This window comes from Mus pahari, chromosome 7 (genome assembly GCF_900095145.1).
Source record: "Mus pahari chromosome 7, PAHARI_EIJ_v1.1, whole genome shotgun sequence".
NCBI classification, from domain to species: domain Eukaryota; kingdom Metazoa; phylum Chordata; class Mammalia; order Rodentia; family Muridae; genus Mus; species Mus pahari.
Genome location: NC_034596.1, coordinates 42,169,716 through 42,176,374, shown reverse-complemented (window position 1 = coordinate 42,176,374; position 6,659 = coordinate 42,169,716). Strand labels below are relative to the sequence as shown.

The following is a 6,659-nucleotide window of genomic DNA, read 5'->3' as shown; positions in this document are numbered from 1 at the left end:
TTCTTTTGGTTTTTCGAGACAGGGTTTCTCTGTATAGCCCTGGCTGTCCTGGAACTCACTCTGTAGACCAGGCTGGCCTCGAACTCAGAAATCCGCTTGCCTCTCCTTTGTTTTTAATACATTGGTACTTGCAGCACTCACCCAGAATCTAGGCAGAAATCAGTCACCCCACCCTGCTGCATTCTGTGCTTCCCTGATGCTAAAACACTACCACCATCAAGCCAGATAGCAATGGCTAGAGCTTGCTTCCCTGTTCACAGTGCCAGGCCAGTCTACAGTATTTTCCATATCTGTTCACCCTAGTTGTGATGGTTTATATATTCTTGGCCCGGGGAATGGCACTATTAGGGGGTGTGGCCTTGTTAGAGTATGAGTGTCACTGTGGGTGTGTACTTTAAGACACTCATCCTAGCTGTCTGGAAGCCAGTATTCTGCTAGCAGCCTTCAAACGAAGGAAGATGTAGAACTCTCAGCTCCTCCTGCGTCATGCCTGCCTGGATGCTGCCATGTTCCTGCCTTGATGATAATGGACTAAACCTCTGAACCTGTAAGCCAGCCCCAATTAAATGCTGTCCTTATAAGAGCTTCCTTGGTCATGGTGTCTGTTCACAGCAGTAAAACCCTAAACTAAGACACCAGTTCATACTGCTCTATACAATGTTGCCAAGAAAACCTGCAAAAGCCACGCCTCCCACATCTTGTTTTCCTTTTCCTGTTTCCATTCAGTTCTACAGACAAACCCCATAAAGGATCTGGGTTTAAGAGGAATCACGTGAATGTGTCTGAGACTTAGAAAGTATAAGTGAGAAAGAATAAGAGGGAGGAGACAGAATAAAAAGAGACAGAAAAGTCAACGAGGGAGGAATAGCCCCATGCACTGCACATCCCAGTGGAAACCCCATTCCCTATTGGCAGCCATGGCATGACTAAAACATGTTTCACACACACCCCATGAGTCACAGCCCACTGCTTTCACAGTCAAGAATGGTCAACCCTCAAACACCACACAGAATAATTCATTGTCTTCACGACCACCTACGACTTGCATGCTTATGCCGTCACTCTGAATCAGAGCAACTGGGCTTGTTCACAGATTCATTTTCTATGCATAAAATCCACGGCCGACTTTAGGGTAACTGAGCAAATCAGAAATATTTTCTGTTTGTAACTATTAGTTCTAAAAGCACTAGTATCCTTTTCAAACTAGAAATTAAACATAGGTGGTTTAGGGTTCTACTGTAGTGGTAGAACCAGAATAGAAAAAACAGAAGATAACAGAAAGAAGGTCCAGGTTAAAACTACAAAGAACCGTACAATTAAAACTATAAAGTGTTAACCACAGCCTCATGTTTTAAAGTAAAATATATTTAGTCAATCCGGAGTAACTAACCAATGTAATTGCCATCAGTGTAAAGCAGTTCTTGGTTCTTGATTAAATTTTTTAAATGTCTGGATAATTCAGTTTATGCAATTCAACAAGGTTTGGGGGGGGGGAGAAAGAGAGTGTGAGAGAGAGAGAGAGAGAGAGAGAGAGAGAGAGAGAGAATATGATTCTGGAGGAAGGCCAGAATGTTTCAAGAAACCCAGTCACTGGTTCCAGCTGCTAGGATTAAAGCATTTACCAAATCCTGCCTTAATTTCATTTTCTGTGTTTGAAAATGAAAGTGATAAATGAGCCGATCCTGGAAAGATGATAATGAAGTGGACTATAAAGACTACAATGGTAAGGTTTTGTAATTCCCCAGTATGTCTTAAGAAAATTAGTCATTAAGCTAATTAAGGCCACAGTAATTCAATAAAATTGACTCAAAATAGCACAATTATAAGTATTATTTGAATTTAAAATTCTTACCCAAGACATTCCCTCAAAGAAGGCTCTGAGTAATAAGTGCCTGCAGTCTAACTAGGGGAGACTCACTCTCAAACACTGAGGCCTCTGTTGTGACAGATCCATCAACCATGATCAGATTGGATGCTAGGAATACCAAGGGGTGGACTCAGAACCGCCCTACTGAAGCATTCAAGAAAGGCCCCGAGTCTCCTATAAACAATGCTCAAATACTTCACGAGGCAACGGAAATGAGGAATTGACAAGAGACCAGGATAATTAATATTAAAAAAGAGTTATGCTTGGGCAAATGGCACTAATTGAAATGGAGAATGATACTGAATAGCAGCACTCCTAAAATGTTGGGGTTTGTGGTTTGTAAACAGTGTTTAAAAGTTCTTTTTCTCAAACTAAAAGGGCTATCAATTTGGTTCCTAGGAAACAGCTCAATCTATGGTGTCGTGAAAACAAGACCTACAGCTACTTATATAAACAACACAACAAATAATGTTCAAATGGAAATTGATAAGATTTTGAGTTGTGTTTTACATATAAGAATAAATAATATCGAACACTTAAGTATTGAATTACATTTTTAAAAACTGTAGTTACTGCCTGCTTGGGATGTTGTTACTTCTTTTCAGGTTTTGTATTTTGTGGTATTAGAGATGACCTCAGGGTTCCATAGATGCAAGGCTAAAACTCTACTACTAAGCCGGATCCCTGGACAGTGGTTTAGAATGCATGTGTCTCTCGGGAGCTTATAGCTAAGGCGTAGTGGCTAGTCTGTGGGCCTGTAGAGGCTGGCTTATTGCCTTTGTAATAAGAGGAAGTCAAGTCATCAGATGCATGCCATTGAAGATGATATTGGAGGTCCTAGCCCCTTCCCTGCCCTCTCTGCTTTCCAGTCACCCTGAGATTAGCAGCTTAACTCTACAAAGTGCTTGTCATCATGACCCCCTGCCTCACCCCAGACCCAAAGGCAACACAGCCAGGTGACCATGGACTGCAACTTTGAGCCCACCAAATCTTTCCTCTGTGTAAGTTGGCTTCCCCAGGCTTTTTATCACAGCAACAGAACACTGACTAAGCGGGCCTACGATTTCAATGTTTCTAGACCCAAAGTATTGTTGATGCCCTAGCTTCTCCAAAGTATTCTGCTTTCACCTTTTATCCCTCATGTTCTTAGCATCCCAGTCAGAAACTCAAAAGTCTTAAGTCCTGATTTTTCCTCCCCCCAGCACAACCAGTCTTCAAATGTAGCATATTCTTACTTCTTCAAATACCGCCCTTGTTCTGTTGCTTACTGCTTCTATTCAAATTCTAGTCCTCGAAAATATTCCCTAGACTATTCCAAAATTAGTCTTTCCTTCTTCCAGTCTTGCTAACCCCTCTCAGATTCTCTTTACTCACTCCAGAATAGCACACCTAAAATGCTCGCAAGTTTCAGGTTAAAGCTTCTCTGTGCTTCCTCTCTCTCATCATACATACACACGCACTGGACCTTAAGGTTCCACGTGGCCATATAATTCCCTGTTCTCCTTTTGGGATTCACAACTGTACTCCTCTGCTCTGGCCTGGGGTACCTTTTCCACTTTTGTCACTTATATGGCTCATTTCTGATCATCTTTCAGAAGTCCCTTCATCTCCAGGAGCCTGCCTCACTGTACACCATCCTCCATTTATGAGATGCACTGATGCTTGCTGAAGGCTTTAATATACTCCTAATATGTTCATAACCTACTGGACGTGTCATTCTCTTCTCTTTAACAGATCTACCTATAGTTATGTTTAACATTCACTATAAATATCTACCTATATTTAACATTTGAGAGCTATCGCTTGAGTGCTCACTATCATTGATTTATGAGACCATAGCAAGGTTTATTGATAAACTCTGGAAGAAAAGAATCGAAAGGTTGGATAGTATTTGGGAGGGTAATGAATATTTAGAAATAATACTGAATGATTTTCTTATTATGTGAAGATATTTGAGCTTATAATATGCCTTTACATAAACTAAACCATGTGAGCTTGGAAGGCCAGGGACAGCAGGCATGAAGACCAACACTAGCTACATAACAATTCTCAGGAATAGAGCACTACTACTGTGTTTTGATTGCTTGATTTTTTTTTTTTTTTGAGGGTGGAGTTTTTGATATTTAGACACAGATTCACTGTGTGGTCTAGCTGGCCTGCAGCTATGTCGACCACACTGGCATTTAACTCACAGAACTCTGACAGCCTCTGCTTTGAGTGCCAGGACAGAAGCTATGTCACCACACCCGGCTAGACCGTAGGTTTTGTTGCTGTTACTTTAGTGATGTGCATAAGAGTGTATACATGTGCTCAAATACATCCTTCTAGATCAAAGTTTCACTTAAAATAACTCCCAATTCGCTTACCACTCAAAGGTCTTCCCCAAAGAAAAATCTCATGGTCACACACAGAGAGTTTTCAGGAACAGTTCCCCACTCATTCTTTGAAGAAATGGATTGTGGCAGACACACCAGTTAATTTAACTACCTAGGACAAAAAAAAGAAGCCACCCACTCTCACCTTCAGAAGATCCTCAGAGTCAGGAACCTCCAATGCTTCCCTGATTTCTCAAACCCACCTTTTCTCAGGGTGACGTCAACAGCTGAAAGCAGCCTTGGTAAAAAGCCTTCAGCAAGCAGGAGTGCTGGGTTTCACTGGAGAGTATCACAAAAATTCCTGAGAAGGAAAAAAAAAAAAAAAAAATAAGACAAAGGAATGTAAACTCTCTGGGGTCAGTTCATTCTATTAAGTTGAGTTTCCTTTTATTGTCTACCTAGAATAAACAAGGGAACTTGATACATATGAAATTTTGTGATTAGTTTCAACGGAACATTATTGCATTTACAAGCATTAGTAATTCTAAGAACTTTAAACAATTTAAGGGACAGGAGTAATGAAAAAAGGTAACTTAATTCCAATTACATTTCAGTGCAGCAGAAAAATCTAAAATACTTCTCAACAGAAGCAAATAACTATGCACATGAATTAAAAAAAAGAAAAAAGAAGCACCAGCTCTTATTCTTCTTTACTACTACATGGTAATACTACATATTTATACACAATGGTTTACAAACACCTCAACACACACACACTCTTCTTTCTGAGAAGAATCTAATTCAGGCTGAAAAGAACAAACAATGAAGAACTCAGCATTTGATCAAGGTTGACAGTATCAGAGAGTTCAGCCATGCAATTATGTTTCAGAGTGGGCTTTGAAGGTGATAGAGAAAGATGGCAACTGGGAATAAAGGGGTTGCTGAGCACACTGTAGACAGAAAAAAAGAAAACAAAAACAAAAAATAAAAAAACCTCGTTAGGCAATGTGGAACTTAACAGAGTAAAACCTTAATTAAATGGAATCTACCAAGCAGGAATGCTTGGATAGTGTATTTCCCTAATACCTCTCTTTTATGAGAAAGAATAAGAATTACAGACAGGGTTGTTTAGAAAGCTGATATTACCAGAATGACATCCCAGAGAGAGACTAGCTGAAGCTGGAAGTTCGAGCCCCTCTATCACCAATAGTATGAACTTGGGCTTGCTACGTGTTCCTTAACCCTATCTGCACTCTGAAAAAAAAAAAAAGACTGACAGTGTGGGCAGGTCGGAAAGATAGCTCGGTAGGAGAGCATCGCACAGTGAGGCACTGGGTTGCAATGTCCAGAACCATATTAAGCTACACATAATAGTCTGTGTCTGTGATCCTTGAACCCCTACAGTGATGTGGGAAGTGGTGATAGGAAAATCCCCACAGTCTCTCAATCTAAACCCGGCATATGTAGCCACAGACAAAAGCCCCTGTCTCAAATAAGCTGCAAGACAAGGGACCACACTCCAGACTGTCCTCTGACCTTGTCATCTATTTGTCTGTTCAGTGACAACTCACTCTTACATTGAAAAGCCGAAACACCCTGTGCCACCCTGATTGTGAAAAAAGAAAAAGAAAAAGAAAGAAAAGAAAAGCAGAATCAGGAGCTTCCCCAGTAATTTTGGATTTTGACTGTATAAATAAGCAATTTCTGTTGTTTGTTAATGAGGGTTAATGTTTTATGGAGTGATCAGGCAAGGCTGAATATTGACTACTGAATACTGTTTCACTTCAGACAATTTTCAGGAGAGTCGTCACCAAAATCTGCCCTACAAGACTCAGTCCATCTGATGTCTGAATTTAAATGTGGCACTGGAGTCTCTGGAATGTCCTCTGCAAAGGCTTCAGACAATACACCTCCTTAGACTTATCTCCCATCATCGGAAAGAGGGATCTGTGCTGCAGTTTGCTATTACACCTCATTTATACTAGGCAAATGATTTCCTTTCTTGAAGGCATTGCTACTGACTATAACAAAATCTAATTTATAAATATTTCACACATGAAATTGAATTTAGTTAAGGAGCTAATGCAAAACCATTTCTGTCTCTGACATCCTGGGCATATTTTAATTCCATTGCATCACAGTTATCTCTAGAGCTCTTTATAATATTACCATAAAATAGTGAGTTTCATTAGACAGTGCTGGAAACAAACAAAAGAATGGGAGGAAAAGTAAAATAAAAACCCAGGTTCTAGGAGGCTCCAAGGTCATAGAGCCTAACCCTCTCTCTGTCTATGGTTCAGCCCATGTTTAGGAAGCTCCACATAGAGCTGAATTTCTCATCCTATACCTGTACCTCAGAGGAGCAAGATTCAAATTCATGTTCGAATATAAGCATCCCAATCATATCCCACTGACCAGAGAGAGAGAGAGACAGAGAGAAAGAGAGAGAGAGAGAGAGAGAGAGAGAGAGAGAGAGA

General features: G+C 40.4%; 1 protein-coding gene across 35 annotated transcripts in view; it reads right to left on the bottom strand.

Moving 5' to 3' along the window:
- Nrcam (neuronal cell adhesion molecule) overlaps positions 1–6,659 on the bottom strand; it is a 266,233-nt gene that overhangs the window by 208,286 nt on the left and 51,288 nt on the right. For 33 of the 35 annotated variants that reach the window (XR_003844257.1, XM_029541069.1, XM_029541067.1 and 30 more), the window contains exon 2: positions 4,388–4,543. The gene's annotated coding sequence lies outside the window, so the exon portion shown is untranslated. The remainder of the gene's footprint in view (positions 1–4,387; positions 4,544–6,659) is intronic. The other 2 variants (XM_029541071.1, XM_029541068.1) reach the window with 1 other exon arrangement.